Source organism: Lagopus leucura, unplaced genomic scaffold (assembly GCF_019238085.1).
Source record: "Lagopus leucura isolate 7727_CA_CO unplaced genomic scaffold, USGS_WTPT01 Super-Scaffold_100009, whole genome shotgun sequence".
NCBI classification, from domain to species: domain Eukaryota; kingdom Metazoa; phylum Chordata; class Aves; order Galliformes; family Phasianidae; genus Lagopus; species Lagopus leucura.
Window position 1 is genome coordinate 6,404,576 of NW_024962266.1, and position 18,228 is coordinate 6,422,803.

Below are 18,228 nucleotides of genomic sequence, written 5' to 3' on the forward strand. Positions count from 1 at the left end.
CTGAGCATCGAGATCTAATTCGTGTTGAGGGCAAACTTAGGGAGCTGGTGGAGAGCGTCTGTCAGAGAGGTACAAGGAAGGGACCAAGCATAATGCAATTGCTTCATTTGAAGCAATTAGAGCGGAGCAAAACCATGTTTTTTCTAAACGGATTCAATATTGGTAAATGATGCACGGCTGCTTTTTGTTAGTGCAGAGTCGAAAAGCAATTTTCCCGTGTGCTGGGGCCAGCATGGAAGTCTGACATGGGCCACGGTGGGGATTCCCAGCCTGCATGGAGATGAGCTCCAGCTCCCAGCACTCCTGGAACCAGCACTGGGCTGTCCGAGGTGTGAGCTGTTGGCCTCAGCCAATTTGTGTCCAGCCAAAAACTAGAAATTAAGCTTTATTAGTCTAAATACGGCTGTGTTTTCAACAGCCCACTAACCTTTTCCTCTTTAATCTTTGCTTATGTCTTAAAAAATCCACTTTCAGTATAAGACTGTCAGATTTAATCCTTTTTAAATATCCTTTTCCCTGGTGAGGCAGCAAGATTTCCCAGGCAGCCCTGAAAGTTGCAGATAAGATTTTGCTGGAATAAGACATCCAAATTAAATGAAGTCTGTATTTAGAGCAGCCTTTTGGGGAGTATCCCACTTTGTCTGTGTTTGTCTGCAACTTGCAAGCATGTTTTTTTTGGTGTGGGATGGCTCATCAGTGCAGAATAGCTCATGGCAGCTTGGTGGAGCAGGAATGGAAGCTCCGTCCTGCAGCTGAGCATGGAACCTGTGGGCTGGGCAGCTGGTGTCCCTGCACGCCACACTGTGCTGGGCTGCCCTGAGCTGTTGATGCACATCCTGCATCCCATACTCTATTGCACAGCCATGCACCCCGCATCCCATGCACCCTGCATCCCACCTTGCTTTCTGGCACAATGAGCCAGCCCTGTATTGCTGCTCACCCTAACAGAGCTGCTGGCGGTGAGCTCGGCTGTGAGCACTTTGCTGTCCAAGGATGAACATTGCAAGATGAAAGCTTTGTGTATTTATTTTATTTTATTTATTTATTTATTTTTGCTTCAAGTACAGCCCTTATCATTTAAAGCGATCTTTACTGCCTGCTTTTGACATCTTCCTTTCAGCCCCGCAGTCTGATTTCTATTGGCCCGAAGAGTAAATCCAGCCATTCTCAAGCTGGAAGAATTCTCTGCTAGAAATGGAGGCAAGGTTGGAACTGAAGCTTATACGTTCTCATTGGCAGCCATCAGATGGAAACGGCACTGGATGCAAACAGAGTGAGTGCACCCAGAGCAGTGAGAGTCCTAGCACAGAACCTTTATCTTCTGGCATCTGTGTCCTTCCCTGTTTCTTAAATACCACCTTTAGTGTTAAATCACCTCTTCTTGCCCAGAGAAGCACCACGTGCAGCCTGTCCCACTGCTGCAGGGCCACACAGTCCCCAGCACATCCCACCCTGATGCACACATGGTGGATGTTGGGTATTGCTGCTGCAAGATTGCGAACAGAGTGATTTATAGCTCGGGGATTTTGTGACATCTTTTTCTTGTTTAATCATCTCTGTCTCACCCAAGGTGCAAGACTGTCTTCCTGACAAAAGCAAACAGAAAGGAATTGCTTTTTGTCTTTCCTTCTCGGCAGCATCTGCTGAGGCTCCTTCCTTCTGTTGCACTCCAGCACGCAGCCCACAGCACCCACTCCTATGCCTGTGTTGAGGCAGCTCCTGCCCTGGGGTGTGCTTCACAACCAGCACATCAGGTCTGGAGAGGGGAAGCCCCCCAATTCCCTTCTGATTTGGCTACAGGTGTGGAGCCCTGCAGTCCTGCAGCCCGTGGGGGCTGGGCTCGGACTCTGCACCGTATATTTTCATTACTGCAAAGATCTCAGGGCTAAGGATGCTTAAACTGTAATAAATACATAAATTGTTGTTGGAGGCTCCCAAACGGGGTGATGGAGGCATGGGAAAGCACAATTACCTTGCAGTGTAATTGAAGCTCTCAGTGAGGTCGCTTTATTTCCATGCACCTTAATTTCTAGTGATGAATAGTTCCTAACATGCACCTGACAAAGATGCTCAGGCACTGCTGCTGAGTGAGGTGATGGGAGAAAGGAGGAAGCCTCTGACCAGCTATGCTTTGTGGGTATGGGGTTGGATGTGAGCAAAGCTGCTTCTCCAAAAGAGCTGTGGCGCACTGGCATGGGCTGCACAGGGAGGTGGTGAGGTCTCTGTGCCTGGGGGTGCTCCAGAACCACAGGGATGTGGCATTAAGGGATACAATCACTGGTGGGGATGGGCTGGGGTTGGACTCAGGGATCCGAGAGGTCTTTTTCAGCCGTAACCCTTGGCAGCACACATTGTTTCCCTTTCAGAGAGAGCTGAGAGTCCGGATGGAAGGGACTGACAGCTCAATTTCTCAGCCATGTGTTGTCTGTGATTACTCGTGTAACCTGCTTTGGTTACAGGCTTTTATCTGCACCTGCTGTTTGCTTCGCTGTAAATCTCTGTCCGGGCGTTCAGGCTGGTGGGGGGCTGTGTGATGTGGCTCTGTCTATTCATTAGTGCCTTCTGATCGCACGGTGAAACCTTTTTGCATCAAAGCTGCTATTCATTTTGCCACAGCGAGCACGGGAGGCGCCCAATGTTCCCCTTAAAATTAGAACTTTATTTCAGCAGGAAGCATCCCTGCAGGACACAGGGCAGTGCTACCAGCCCAGCTGCTGCAGGTGGGGAGGGATCAACCCCTGTGCATTGCAGGCTGCGGAGTGGCATGGGGACCTGCCTGGCACCATGGGCACCCAGTGTGGGGAGCAGTGTATGGGGATGCAGGAGCCTGGGGAAAGCCAGGGGGATGCATTAGGCGTGCAGAGAGGGTTCATATCAGAGGATGTAATTCCATTTCCACACGTTCCCCAGAGAAATGAGAGTTAAACAATGAAAAGATTGATTTTCTAATGAATGCCAATTTGTTTTTGAACTGGAATATCAAATTATGGAGGGGTGGGAGAGGGGGAGTGCAGCACAGAGCGAGAGGGGCCTTGTTCTAAATGGGCAAACAATTAATTCCCAGATTCATTACGACAGCGGTGAGTGAGGGCACACGAAAGAGTAAATGCATTTAATTTGGAGCCCGGCATTTCCCCTGATGAGATCGAGAGCTCAATGTGCTCTTTCCGTCGGTGAAGCTTCCTTTCCCTGCAACACTTAATTACCATTACCTCTCCATTACTGCACTCTCCATCAGTGCAGGATGTGGATGGCAGTGACGTGAGCCTGCAAGCAATGGAGCTAGGGCTGTGCACTGCCTGCCCTATCAGTCCCGCTGAGCTCAGCACAGATGGAGGTGGTCAGCCCCTCAGCAGGACACCCCGGGGCACCAACTCTGTAGCAATTAATGTTCTGTTTGGTTTCCTTTCAGCTGCACTGCTGTGTGTGTAACCAGCCTTATGAGTGCACTGGGGAGGGATGTCACTTAGAAGGAGCACCAACCGTCGTTCCTGACTTGCTCCTCTTTCCATAAAGCTCTTTTTCCTCTGTCCTGCCTCTTGGCTTTCCTCAGCCCTGCTCGATCAGTGAGCAGCCTCGGCCTCCGCAATATTTTGCTCCGTTATCTGATGCAATATTGACGCGCAGTGCTGGGAGTAATTCCCTAAATACCAACAGAGCTATTGATTTGTCAGTATCCAGAAGTGCATCTCCTCCTGACCGCTGCCCTTTCTGGTGGTGCAGCACTAAGTTACAACAAGCTTTACCCAGCCAACGAATGGAGAGGATTTGCTTTCCTTTCCACCTGCCTCTGCACACCTGAAAGATGCTCTTTGCAGCACCCTCTTGTTCCCTTCCTACCTGCAGGGCTGGGAGGAGCAGCAGGTGGAGCATCCCCCCCCCCGCAAGGGGCTGTGTGCCCACAACCTGTGGCATTTTGGATTGAGATAAGGGCTTAATCTGATCTGCTCTTGGGGAACACTCAATGTGAACTCGCTCAGAGCCCAGCAGCACTCTTTCCCACCCTCCTGCTCAGTACATCTGGCTATGCCCTGCCTCCTGCTGGACCCATGCCTTCAGATGTGCTTCCAGCCCGCAGCTCCACGTGGCTTTTCCTTTCTGTTGGCTTTTATCCATGTGCAGCTCTCTTCCCCAGACCAGAAATCCTTGTTCTGCTTCTCCTTGACCCCGCAGTCAGCCGGCAGCCCCAGCTTTCAGATATAGGGTTTGCTTCTGGGATGCTCCCACACACTTGGCCGAAGGCAAGGGGAGCAAATCAATGCACAGTGCCAGTTCCTCCTCCTTGAGCTCAGCCAGGTGCTGGCAGTGGGCATGGAGCAGCGGGCTGAGCATCTGCGTGCTGGCCTGTGTGCAGCACAGAAGTCATCATTAGCCTAACTCATTAAGCCATTAATGATGCTCGAGCATGTAAAGTGCATTAAAAACCTCTTTTTAAGCAGCAAGTTAACCCCACAGCTTCTAGGGTCAGTGAAAATGGAAATGCATGGCATTAGTGCAGGATATTTAAGGGCTCTCATGCAGAGCTGGCCAGTGCTGCCCTCTCCTCCTTTGGGAAGATGCAGTAGATACTTCATTTATCACACAAATTAATAGGGTTTGGGCCACCTTGAGAAATAAGTGGGTCTGTATGAAGGGAGTCATGTGGAAAAAGAAATACTTTTGTGGGAGTAATGTCTTGCTAAGCTTCCTTTGTCCCCTCTCTTTCCCAGGGTCCCGTGGCAGGCTCTCTACTGAAATTCTGGTGTCCATCTTCTCATCTCTGGGACCTGAAGGGAACATCAGATTGCAACCTTCACTCTACTGGAGAAGCACAAATATGGACAGCTTTGTGCTGGACGCTGTGTGCATGCATGGGCACACGTGTGTGATTCCTGCTGCTGCCTGCCCCCTGGTGTCCTGGGTACTCCTACAGGGCTCCTTTTGGGGGGTCCTTTGGGACTCCTTTAGGGCTCCTTTAGACTCTCTTGCATCTGCCCTGGTGTTCCTATGGGGCTCCTTTGGGGCTTCTATGAGACTCCTTTGGGGCCCCTTTTGGGCTCCTTTGAGGCTCCCCTGGGTCTCCCTTGGGCTCTGAGAGGCCCAGCCTTGGTTCCTGGTGCTGGAGCCATCCTGCAGAGCAGGGCACGAGGTGAGCACCGTGTGGCTGAGGCTTCTGCAGCTTCTCCCAGCATGAGATAAAGCCGCTTCATTGTTTGGTGCTAACAATGTGATTTGCTAACACATTTACCCAGGGGTGACACAATCTGTACCGTTTAAAGGGAAATGTTAGAGCTGTCACTTCGGCAGGAGGTGTTGGGATGTGCTAAATGGGTCACAGCTGCTGAGACAAAGACTGCCAACCTGAATTGATATTGCGCCTTAAAGGGATGGAGATGTGGGTGCTGCCCTCGAGCTGGACCTGGTGGTGCCGTGTGGGTTCCCAGAGCCCCTGTGGAGCTGCTGGAGCGAGGTGGTGTCCTGAGGGGCAAGGCACTCTGCCCAACACTGATAGGGAGTCACTGGGAGGGACAAGGGGCTGGGGACACAGGGATGAAGACACCTTCCTGGGTAAGAGCAAAAAAAACGATGCGCTCTTGGCATTAATTCCAAAGCTTTATTGTGCGGTAGCAAGCCAAGGGAGTTTACTGTATCTTAATATAATATAAGGCAATCAACAGCAGTAGAAAAGTATCTTAAAAGTAGCTATTGATTTTCTGCCCAGTACAACATCTCTCAGCTGTTTCCTAGCCTCCCTGCAGCCACAGCCACAGGGTTGCAGCCCTGCACTCCCACATGGATCACCACCACGGCTGCCAGCAAAGGGAGAGCTGCGACCCTTCTGCACCAGGAAACCCTACCCTTGCAGTGGTTTTGGGTCGGATGGAATGGCAGGGGTCTGTCTCTGAGCAGCAAAGATGTAATTATCTGGCAGGGTGTAATTAACAGCAGGTGGAAGGTTCTTGGTTTGTCAGTGCATTGATCAGAAAATGAAATCTTTGTGTTTCCAGCACATTGGAAGCAGGAGGGGGGATCTTCTCCAGCACTATTCCCTCGAGTCTTCTAGACATTGTGCTGAGACCACTGACCATGGATAAGGACCAGCCCCACTGGGATGGCTGGGTCTGACAGAAGCCCCTGAGGTGCCCCAGGAGAGCAGGGGATGCAGACGGAAGGCTGAGGTTTTGCCTTTCCTTTCCTTACTTCAGGCATTCAGCCTTGGGGCAGGGATGATGCGATGTAGCTTCCTCAAAACACACTCCTGCAGACAGCTGGGCTGTATGACAGGCATTTCTGTGCACTCACACAAGTCCCCATCTAACAGCTAAATGTACCCATCTTGTTGTTACCTCGTTAAGGAATCACCTGCGCTACCCTCACTCTGCCAAGCCCCCAGGGTGTCTGGGTGACAGCAGATCAAAACTCAACGAGGAACAACCCAGCAGTAGGGGGTGGGCAGAGCCCAGGTTGAGTCCCTGCATGGTGCAGACCCCCACCACACCCCACATCAGGCAGGGTCCTGCTGTGGGACCCCGCAGACTGGCTGCAGTGAGGGGCCCCCAGGGACCAGCAGCAATCCCTCATCCTGGAGGCAAATTATTCAGGCTGCAGAGGCTGCCTGGGGAGCTTTATTTTTAGAGGAGCCTCTGCATTATGCATGAAACAGAGGGAGTGAAGGTGGTATTTTATAGGAAATTACAACAGGACCCTTGACTCAAGCGTGGGGTCAATCAGACACCTGCACAGAGCATGAGGCCATGTCTGCAGGAGATGGAGGGGAAGGCTTGCTGCATCACAGCCCACAGCCCTGCTGCCAGCTGCAAGCAATGGCAGCTTATAGGGAGCTATAAAGGGCAGGAGTGTGGGGCTGGGGCTGCCTTTCTCCCCAGTAGTGGGGGAGCAGCATGGGGAAAGTGGAGCTGGGAGTGCTGCAAAGCTCCTGCACCCTCTGATCTCCGAATGGATGGCCAAACAGTGAGTTTGCTCTGTGCCAGAGGCTGTTTTCATTTATTTATTTATTTTCTTCTCCAGCCAAACTGTTTGCAGGAGTTCATCCCTCCTGCCTTGCTTTCTTTAATCCTCCTTTTTGTATGGAGGCTGAAAACCTCCCGGAGGTTTTCAAGGGGTGACTCCCAGAGCTGTGCCTGGCAATCCTAGCCTCTGGCAGCAGCTATGAGCGTTTGCTCTGTGAGATGGGAGCATTTGTGAGGCAGCACCAACTCCTCCATCCCAGCAGAGCATGGGCTGAGATGCTGCCGGGAAGGGAGAGGGGTCAGGCACTGCCCGTGTGTCCGAGACGGTCCGGACAGGGATGGTGATGAAATAAGGAAACATGTTGCTAGGAGACATAAAACTGGGGCTCAATAATTCATGAGAGCTCTGCAATGAAGTGAATAATTTAGGGTGTGGGAGGCTGTAGGGTCCCCGTCCAGCCCTACTGCCCACCTTAGCTCCCTGGGAGGGACCCCAAGGGCTGAGATGGGCAGCTCTGCAACCCAAACCAGATCAAAGCAGGGAGCCTGGCTGCCCCAATCTTCTACCCAGCACCCAGGGATGTGCAGACCAGGAGGAGGAGCTGGGGGCTTTGCCATGCCTGGTGTGAGCACAGCTTTATTCTGGAGGCTCTCTCCATTTTCAGGCTCATCCAAATGCCTTGGCAATGAGTTTTGCCTCCCCCTGAATACTATGATTTCTACGTCCCAATGTTAAACAGAAACAACCCTGACAGGCTCCAGCGATCTGTTAGAAATGTTTCATTTGGAAATCAAACGGAATTTAAATGATGATGGTAAGTATTGGAGAACAAAACCAATGGGTTCTCTTTTGAGTTTAACTGAGTGCTTCATTCAATGTGAAGTCAGGATTTACAGGAAAACAAGCCTCCGGTCACTGAACCAGTAAGAAAAAATCATTATTTTAATCACAGCTCTATTCAGAATGGATCTCTTCAAATGATTTTATGGGGTAAGTTGGCTGACAGCAAGCATAGGTTTGTGTTTGGATGCTCCCCTGGCTATGGGGAGGGGTTCAGGACTCCACTTGAGGTCTGGGTTTTGTGACCTGTGGGAGTAACCCGACAACCAGGCTCCGTGGGCTTCCCCACACATCCCCACCTGGTTGGATAGCACCATCATGGGCATCCTGTCCCCTGGGAAGTGCCCTTTGCTGGGCTGCAGCTTCACCACAGACAGCATGATGGGGATGCCAAAGCTCAGAGGAAGAGGAGGAACCTCCTTCCCCCTTTGCCCGTTCCGGTGCGTTGAGCTTGCTGGGGAGAGCTCCCATCAACCTGGTGCTCATTAGCATTCAGTTGCAGGAGTGTTGTTTGGAATTGCCTCCGCTCGTCACAAGCCAGAAACACAATTCGAAGGAAACAGCCATGAGTTGATTTGCTCTGAAATGAAATGGACTTGGGGATGGGGACGGCTTCCAGAATTGCCTGGTGCTGCCCAAGCAGTAAAGCCGAACGAGTGAGCTGCTGACACTGCAATGAACAATGCTTTTTTAGAGCCATCGTTTTTCCTCTAAGACCTGGGGAATGCAAGAGGGCTGGGTGTCACTTCTGAACCAGCAACGAGGGTCCTGCCCTGTGCAGCACAGGCTGTGGGAATGTGGATGGGGTATGGAGAAAGGAAGGGATGGGAGCCCTGCAAGCAATGCAGCCAGGAGGCCCAGGAGCAGAGCAGACAATTCTTCCCCATCTGTGCTGGTACAGCCTCTCGCTGCAGATGTGCTCAAGTGCTGGGCCCAGAGGAGCTGACCTTTTCCTCTGAACATCTTTTTGGAGGCAGACTTGTAAGAAGCTCCCTGCAGGAGACGGAGAGCAAATTAAACCAAATAAGTACGGATGTGCTTTTGGGTCAGAGATGAATGGGAAGTGCTGTGGCAATAGTTCTGATGGGAGAGGGCTGGGAGCAAGAGCAGGCCGTGCCCCTCCAGCATCACCGGGCTGTCAGATGCCTCCAGACAGAGCAATAGGTCGGCTCGCCAAATCTAAAAGGACAAAGCACAGCTGATCCCAACATCCCTTTCTTGCACACAGTGCACAGTTGTAAGACACGGCCACAGCACAGTACCAACAGGATGTGTGGCTGGAGCCGTGCCACGCCTGGCTGGCTTCCCGGAGCAGCTCGAGCGCTGCCGAGGCCGCGTTTCCCTTTCTCCCCATCAGTCCCCACGTTCCTTCCCCCAAGGCTGTGAGCAGACCCCCCGGGGCTGCATCCCGTGCCGCCGGGCTCGGTGTCGTGCGGCGGCGGCTTCGCCATCACAACAGTAATTACCGCACAAGGCGCCTGTCAGCTCCTGCGCTCCGCAGTCATCCAAACCTCCACTTTGAGAGCACGGGGAGGGTTCTGTCTGCGATGCTCCGATCCGCGGGGGAGGACGGCTCCGGTACGGCTCTGTCTCGCAGCCAAGTGGTGACAGATGGGTGGGCTGCAGTGGGGCTGAATCATGGCATTGCTGTAGACAACCTCCGAGGTCTCGCTCGCCCTCCCACTGCCCAAATTGATGGCCTGGGTCTGCACCCTTGGGGATGCCCTGTCCCAATAGAGAAGGCTCTTCTAGAACATCCCCAAAGAGATCTTATGGTGGCCTTCCAGTGCCTGAAGGTGTCTATGGGAAAGCTGGGGAGGGACTTTTTGTAGGGGCAGATAACGACAGGACGAGGGGAAATGGCTTTAAACTGGAGGAGGGTAGACTTAAACTAAACATTAGGAAGAAATTCTTTACTGTGAGAATGGTGGGACACGGTAACAGTTTGCCAAGGAAGGGCTGTGTTCTTCAAAGAGACTGACTGTGGCTGCTTAATTTGTGAGTCCAACCCTACTTAACTTTTTTTAATTACTCCCATAAAGCAGGCAGTTTCAAGCGCGCACGCGGTATCGTGTAGATTCAAATCTAATTAGCTGTGTTCGCGTTAATTAGATTCATTGTGTATTTGATGCTTGGCTCTTCCTTCGAGCTTTATCTCAGAGCATGTGTTCATAATTAACCCAAATTTAGTGTGTATTTAAGGCCACTCTGTCCCATGGGTACACTTCTGCATTTTTCACCTGGAGCTGCGTGGGGTGAAACCAACAGGAGCCCTTTGGAGTGGGTCAGGAATCGTGTTTGTCACCCGTGGAAGTCTGGAGCCTGAAGTGGGGTTCTGGGCTCCATGGGCTCTGTGGGATGGAGATGTTTCGGATTTGTTGTCTCCTCGCATAAAAAGAGAAAAAACTGGTCAAGCATTCAGCTGCAGAAAAATCCATATGGAAGATTTCCTCTCTCTTTGTTGGTTTGAAGCAACAGAAGTATTATCTGCGTTCAAAAGGAACCGAAAACTGGTGCCAAACCAGTCACATCTGAAAGCCTCTCTCATCTAAGATTCAAGAAAATGGTTTCTTGTCTAACAGTAAATGACATTATTAATTTATATGGCATTTCTGCGCCAACAAAAAGTCTGAAGAAGTGCCATTTTGCATTGACACTGACACAAAGCAGCCCTGACAGGTCATTCTTACTTTTCACAATGGTCAGAGGAGCAGGCAGGCGGCGCTTTGCTGCTCTGCCTTTGGGAAGCGTGGGGTGGTAGAGCTGCTCCCGGTGTCTCCCAGCATAGCACAGCATTTTCTCCTGGCACTTGAACAACCCCAGGTGCAGAGCTGGCCCTGGCAGGGCTCTGACACGTGGCCATGGGATCTGGGCTTCCGTGTGGCCAAAGCTGTGTTCCCAGGGCTGCAGCGCACACAGTGCAGATGGCAGAGGCAGAAGGCCGGCATTTGGAGATGGATGTCTGCTGAGCACTGCAATGCTCCATGTGATGAGCAGGGCTGGGTGCTCAGTAGCTAACTGGGGTGAATTTAGACTTCCAAATGCAATACATCAGCATACTTCAGAAAATCTCTCTCTTTGTTTTCTTTTTCCCCCCAAGACATCTTTTTTGGGGGGAAGAAATCAAACCAAATTTCATTCCATTCCAACAACAAATTTGGATGCATTCAAAGTGACTTTTTTGGAGGAGAAGGAGGAAAAGGCAAAAAAGCATTCCCTGGAAGCAGGCTACTCCAGGACTGCCCTGCCCTGTGGACACTTGGCCAAGCATCACCGCTTGCTGGGGCTGCTCGCTGCAGTGCCATGCAGCCCACTCACCCGCTCTACAGGCTTTGCTGTTTTCTCCCTTTCTGATGGATGGCTGGATGATTTGTCTTTGCTGCGGAACAAGATACATAAAGCTTGACAAATGGTGGGGAGAAACATTTCTCAAGCCGGAATAATTCAGTTTTATTGGAATTCTCCGCTGTGCGCTGCACTCCCTACGAGTTGCTGCGGGATGGGAATCGATCGATGAAATGGGGTGGAAAGCAGTGGGGCTGGGAAGGGCTGGGGATAATGGCACCACTGCACTGCCCATGGCACAGGGATGTTCCCATCCGCAGATGTGGGCTCTGAGGCCTTGCTGGTGGCAGTTCCTCACCTGGGCAGTTTTTCTGCTTCTTCACTTGGGCTTTTTTTCTACAGTAAGCAGTGCTTTTTGTTTAAAAATCAAAATGTCACCTAATGCTTGAATCAAGTGTCTTGCAAAAATCTGGAAGTCTAAATAGAGTTAATTTGCACTGTAACCTTCACCAGCAATGAACAACAGCAATCAAGCCACTGCATGGCTTTGCTTAACAGCAGAGCCAAGGGGCTGGGATTTCAGTCCTGGTTCTATTAAGGAGGGGAAAGCAGGCAGGGGAAACCAGAGGGATGGGAACAGCATGGAGATGGTGAATAAAGGCAGTGCTCAGCACTGGTACCTGACAGTACCAAGGGGACAGATAGTTTTGGAAGAGTGCAAGCATTCCCTGCAAGAGGTGAGATGACATGGCAGTGAGGTGCCACTGTGGTAAGGTGGCATCATGGTGAGGGGACATCATGGCAAGGTGACATCGTGGTAAGGTGATGCTGCCCTTCCAGCTGCCACAGCTGCATGCTGCCCTGCCTCAGGTCACTCGCAGCAGCTCTTCCCTTCTCTCTAATAGGATTTGAGAGCTTAGCTACCTTTGTGCGATAATGACAGCTCACCCTGCAGTCTTTCAGGCATGGCTGCTTGGCTGCCTAAGAGCCTGTAAAGCTGCTAATGAAAAGTAATTCCTGCCTGGAGCTTTGGGAGGGATGGCCACCCGTGGGCACGGCCCCGCTGCCGTGTGAGCAGGGCTGGAGCAGTTCTGGCAGGAAATAAGGAAGATGTGAGCATGGAAATCGGTTTGGCCATCGTGCACCCAGGGCCGGGCGTCTATCCTGAGCTCCTCACAGATGCCCATGGATAAGCTCATGATTCATTTAGATAGGAGTACGTGCTCGCCCCAGCTCCCTTCCCGCTCCACTGGTTCCTCCTCTCCCTCGGCACAGCCCGGTGGGTCCCGCAGCCCAAACCCATCATGCCCAGCCCTTGTACTGCAGAGACGGCAGTGCTGCAGGCATCCCACCTCTGCCCTGCGAGCTCCACAGCTTCCAGAGAGCAGCCCTTCTGCAAAAAACAAAAGATCATTATCCTAATGGATGTGACACATTCTCCGCGTACTGACACATAACATATGGCACAAGATTACATCCCTCTAAATGATTCATGCAGTTCATCACCACCACGATTATCTGCGCCTTCCCAGAGCAGCATCTCCCTGATGCGGCGACAGCCCGCCGCTCCCCAGCTCCAGCTGCTGGGGGGATTGGGGAGGAATACCAAATTCTTCACTGTTTTCAGGCTCACATAGATGCCAGGCAGCTCTGCCCATCTCCGCTAAAATGAATAGTTGAGGGGGGGTTGTCTTCATTCATTGCTTTTTAGCTCCTCCTATTGCTTTTTGGGGACCCTCCATTGCCCTGGGTCAAGGCTGGGCTGCCCTGTCTTGCTCCATGTGTGCAGGGCTGCTGCCAGGGCTAGTAGGCTCGGGGCAGTCCACCAGAGAGAAGAATTTCTTAGTTCCACAATGGAAAATTCCTTCCAGGAAAAAGTGCTCATTGAGATGCAAATTCACCATTCTCTCCACGGCAAATAAACTCATTTTCCCCACACAGAGAGCCAGTAACCTATTTGTGAGAGCACTGCTCACTGCCAGAGCTCCACGCCCCAGGAAAGGGAGCAGTGCATGGGCAGGATCCTGTGCTTGTTCATCCTTGGGACTTCTGAGCAAAGAATTAGTATAACTGAATCTTGCCAATCCATGCACTTTGCTGGGGAACTTTAAATGGGTTTTTAACACAGAAGACTGATCTGCACCATGTGAACGGAAGGAGCCTCTTGGGGTACTTATAGCCATTCTGCTTTAATGGCAGAGCCCTACTGGGGCAAAGCACGACGCCCTGCACGAGGCAAGGCAAGGTGACTGTGCTCCGTAGTGCCAGCCTACACCTGAGATATCACTATCATCTGCATTCTGTGATGATGGAACTAACAGCAACTTCTTTAAGATGCTCCTGACAGAAAGCTCCGTTAAAAAAGAGACGTTGCTCAGGCTGTGAGTTAAGTGCTGGGCGTTGGGAAAGGCCAGGTTGGTGCTTCCTCTGCTGCTTTCATTTCACTCCATGTGCGCTGGAATGAGAAAGAAGCCCCAGGAGGAAGGAGCAAGCCATCATTTAACTAAACACTGCTTCGTAATGTAAATGGGGGCACAACGAAGGTCAAACTGGCTTCCATAAAACCAGCGTTTCCAAATTTCTGCAGCTTGAGCTTGCTGCCTTTTAGTGGAGGCTTTGGCAAGATCTCCTGGCTTCTATTTATAGGATTTTGAATGGAGAAAAGACTCTGCCTGTCCCCAGGGCTGGGGTGTCACACTGGGGAGATGGCTTCCCCGTTCCCTACAGCTGTGCAGGGCCACATAGCGGCCACACACAGAACAAGGAAGGAAGGTTAGGAAAGATAAGCAAGCATTTTCTTTTCCCTCCTACTGATGCAGGAGAGCGTGCTGCCATTTGTCTCCGAGTTTTTCTTGTCTGAAAGGAAAGTGCTGAGAAACTGCTGTGTTTTCTTCAAATACTCCCTGTTCCATAAGAATATATTGCTCGACCCAGGCGGTTTGCGTCCCTCTAAGGGCAGCAGCAGCAGCAGCAGCTGGAAGCATGGCACTGAAACAGGGCTTTGCTGATGCACACAGGTTTCAGCATCTCAGAAAGAGCTGAGGCTGAGATGGGGGCAGCTCCCTCATCTATCTGATGCAGGTGGGGATGTCACCTCATGGGGACATCACCCCACGGGGATGTCTGAGCAGAAGCATTCATGGCTCTCCAGAGAGCCACTTTTCCAGCAATGGCCATGAAATTCGGAGTCATTTTTTCCCTTTGCGTTTAAGGAGCTGCCAAGAACAAACAGGCACAATGCCGTGCCATCATCTCATTTCTCAGTTTAGAGGAATAATGCAGCATTTTTCTAGGAAAAGTCACCATCCAAATGACCAAGGTTTCAGAAGCAATTTTCCCCTTGAAACTGGTGTTGGAAACCACGGCTTCCATCATTACTGACTGCAGAAAAAGGCACAAGAAGAGTTTCCCATCTGCCCAAGGGTACCAGCCTGCTGTCACCCTGTCCCCAACCACCTGGCACTGCCCACCCACTGGAGTAGCCAGGTAATTAGCCCTTAATTGAATCATTTCCCATCCCCTTTTCCCTGCTAAGCCTCCACCCTGGAAGGCTGCACTGTTTCAGGCTGAGAGCAGCATCTGAAATGATCAGCCCTAATTCCCTGTGGCTCTGTTTATTAGACCAGAGGACTTCCCCAGAGTAATCAAACCCAGACAGAAATCGCATTAGACCCACAAAACAAACACCGCTGTTTGCAGCACAAAGCCCTTCCTGTCTCATTAAGATCAATTAGGTTGTCTCGAGCAAACTTTTGCCCTCCTTTCTGCTAAGCCTGGGCCGCAGAACCCATCCTCCACCTCCACATCACTTTTCTCTAGGCTCTGAGGACCCATGTGCAAACTCACAGCCCAAAGCCAGGCACAAGCAACTCCATCCCCAGCTCCCACCGTGCCACAGACCTGTCCTCTCACTGGGCATCGTGCAGAGCACAGCAGGCGTGCTTTTGCTGAGAGCCAGCACAAAAGGCAGATATGTAGTCAAGCACTTGCCTGGCTACAAACGCTGTGTGATGAAATGAGCCTTGGGCCCATCCTGCCAGCCTCACAGCAGGCAGCAGTAATGTTTCTCTGAGGCCCATCTCTCTCTCCTGGGTGTTCTTTGGCCACGTTTGGGTCTGGACAGTCCTTCAGCTTCCCAGGAAACCTTCCTCCAAATGGCACAGGGTTTGGCACAAACCAGAGGGGTTCTGGCTGGGAGGGAGCGCCCTGCACCCCAATGGGGCAGCAAGCCTGCATGCTCAGAGCAGCATCCTATTGCCACTGAGTTTAAACATGCTGGGAGTTCTGAAGGGCTTTCCAAATTGTCCCAAGTTTGCTTGGAATAGGAGGTTCCCCTTCACAGAGGACAGCAGCCTGGTAAGGAGCATAGGCAGCTCTCAGTTCCTGCTGCTTGCTGTCTCCAGCCCCAGAGACAGCAAACTTGCTAATGCTTGTGAGCCCAGGAAATCACTCAGAGAGGATGTTCGGGGGAAAGATGATGTTTATTCAGTGGGGAGGATGCTTGTGTATGGCTTAGGGGTGGAAAAGGCGGTGGGAGGGGAACTGCCCCCACCAGATCTGCAGCCATGGGAGAATTGGATAAGATTTCTGCTGGAAGGCAAATAGCATGAAGAGCCTCCAGAGATGGTTTGGTTTCTCAGAAATCCTGATATGAAAGAAGTGGAAAATAAATTGTAGTTTTAGAGAAAGCCCAAGGTCTCCTCTTTCCTCCTGCTCTGCAGCACAGCAGAGGTGGCTGCACAGGTGCTGCCAGTTTGCTGAGCCAGGTGCTGCAAGGCTGCGGGATGCCAAGAAGGTGTAGGAGGAGCAGCGGCATTATGAGGGCTGTGTCAGTGCTTCAGATTAAAAAATGGATACACCTGCTCTGCTCTAACCCTTTGCCAGGCAAGCTGTGCAGCACACAGGCAGCATCTCTACATTGAAGGCTGGGCATTCAGATTCCTTTTGTGGGGCTAAACCACACAGCCAAGCTGTGGCTGGAGGAGAAGCAGGAGCAGATGGTGCTACACACACAGCACTGCCCAGGACTCCTCTGCCACCAAATGGCCTTTGAATGAACACCCTTTGGAGTCACCTTGAGATGGGAACATAAGCGCTGCGGTAGGGTTGGGGCTTAGCACTTCCACTTTTCAACACTCTAGGAGCAAAATGAAGCTTTCATCCCAATGGAGGATGTTTGAATCTTACTGTGAAGCCTGCATGGGAAGCTGCAGGGAGACAGTGCTGGGGCTGCTCTGGAGGGCAGCACCGTCATCGTTCTGCTCCTGCTGGGGACTGCACAGTGTGAGGGGTGTTTGTAAATACACGGAGCCACTGGCTGAGAAATGAAGTGTTTGCAACTAATTATTTTCAGTAACTGACCAGCTTTATGGATGGTTGGGTAATATTCGTCAGATAAATTATTCATGATTTCTTTCCGCTGATCAGCAAATCAATTAGCCGCAAACCTCTCTTCAATTATTCATCCAGCTCCAGCAGGATAAATGGGCAGATTTATGACACAGACAATGAACGAACGTGTTTTTTTCTAAACAGGGACCCTTGATATCCTTAAACCTTGTTTAAGATTTAAACTGGCTCGGATGACCCAGTGCTTTTCTTTGCTGTTAGACTCTCCACGCTCAGCGATACTTTGCAGTGGTATCCCACTGAATATGGTAAGGCAGCTGGACTCAGGGGCTGGGGCATGAACAAGAGGGTCAGCAGCCTGCAGTGTGCGGGGTCAGTGCCACGATGCATGGCTGGGCTCACAGCAAGGTCCCCCTGCCATGCCTCACGTGGCTGCAGCTCCCTCCCCGCAGTCTACAGAAGCACTCATTAAATGAAGGCTGAGGCTGGCTGCGTAGATAAGGCAGGTCTAGATGTGGGAGGGTGGCTGCTGGCTGTGCCGGGCAAAGCTCCTTCTCCCGCGGTGATGGAGGGATAGGCGCAGGGGAAAGGCATCGCTTGCAGTTTGATCCAGTTAGTGGCTTAAACCAGTATTCTCATACTGCCTTAATCTGTTTTCACCTCCTTGCTTGGCAAGGGCTTCCTCCTTGCACGGCTTCATCTATACCTGCAGGGCTGTCCTTTGTAGCAGTGTTGGCACCCAGCACCAGCCCTTCCCAGCCCTGCATGGACTCCAGGCGGTGACAGCTCAGTCCTTCTGGCAGAAACCAAAGGCGCTGTGCCGAAGATTTGTTATTTCACAAAGCAACTGCAAACACAGCTGAGAATGTTGTCTTCACACCCAGAGACCAAAACACTCCCTGGGAATTCTGTAAAGCAAGTAAGCTGTCTCACAAAGTGATCAGAAGTTCAGGAAAAGGAGAGATGTAATGCCAAGTGTCCGTGGGTATCACTGCTGGGGTGGGGGCAGCTCTGCTGCTCTGCGTGTTGCTGTGGTTGGGCTGCACATTGCTATGGTGCTAAGGATGAGCAGTGGGGATTGCTGGGGGATGCAGCCACCCCACTGGGGACACGGCTGCCCCACCGTGCCCAAGTGCCTTCCATGGGCCGGAGAAGCAGAGTGCTGGGTAGGCTGTGGGGCTCAGCGCGGTGCCAGTGAGCGATAGCGGTGCAGAGATTGCTCTTGGCATCACCCCATCGCCCACCTACAAAGCCCAACCAGGACGTGGTGTTCCCGGTGGGGTCAGACTCCCCTGGCAGTGCCCACGCTGGGAGGGCAGAGCGGGGCAGGAGGGAGGCAGGCTGGAGAAGCGCAGGGAAGCAGGGCACTTGCTGCCTCCACTCCTCCTAGGGGTGGAGCAGGAGCTCTGCCGTGAGGGGCACCGAGTGCCCCCTGCCCATTTTCTGCCGCAACAGCTGAGTCACCCCTGGGGCGCAGAGCCCCGCGGGATGGCCGCAGCGGTCCCCGCGACGGAGACGGGAGCAGCCCCAGCCCTCAGCGACAGCCGCGGGGGGGGAGGGAGGGGGGTCCTGCGGGATGAGCTCGTTCTCGGGGAGCGGGGACGGCAGGAGGAAGGCCCTCTGCCTATCGCAGGGGGGCGGCGGGATCGGCCCCCCACCCACCAGCCGCACCGCTCCGCCCCGCCGCCCGCCCCCTGCGCGCCTCCCGCGGACGGCGAAACGCGGTGCGGGGCCGGCGGAGGGGCGGCGAGAGGCGGCGGGGCGGCCCGCAGCCCCCGGGCGGCGGCGGGGCTGAGGGGCCCC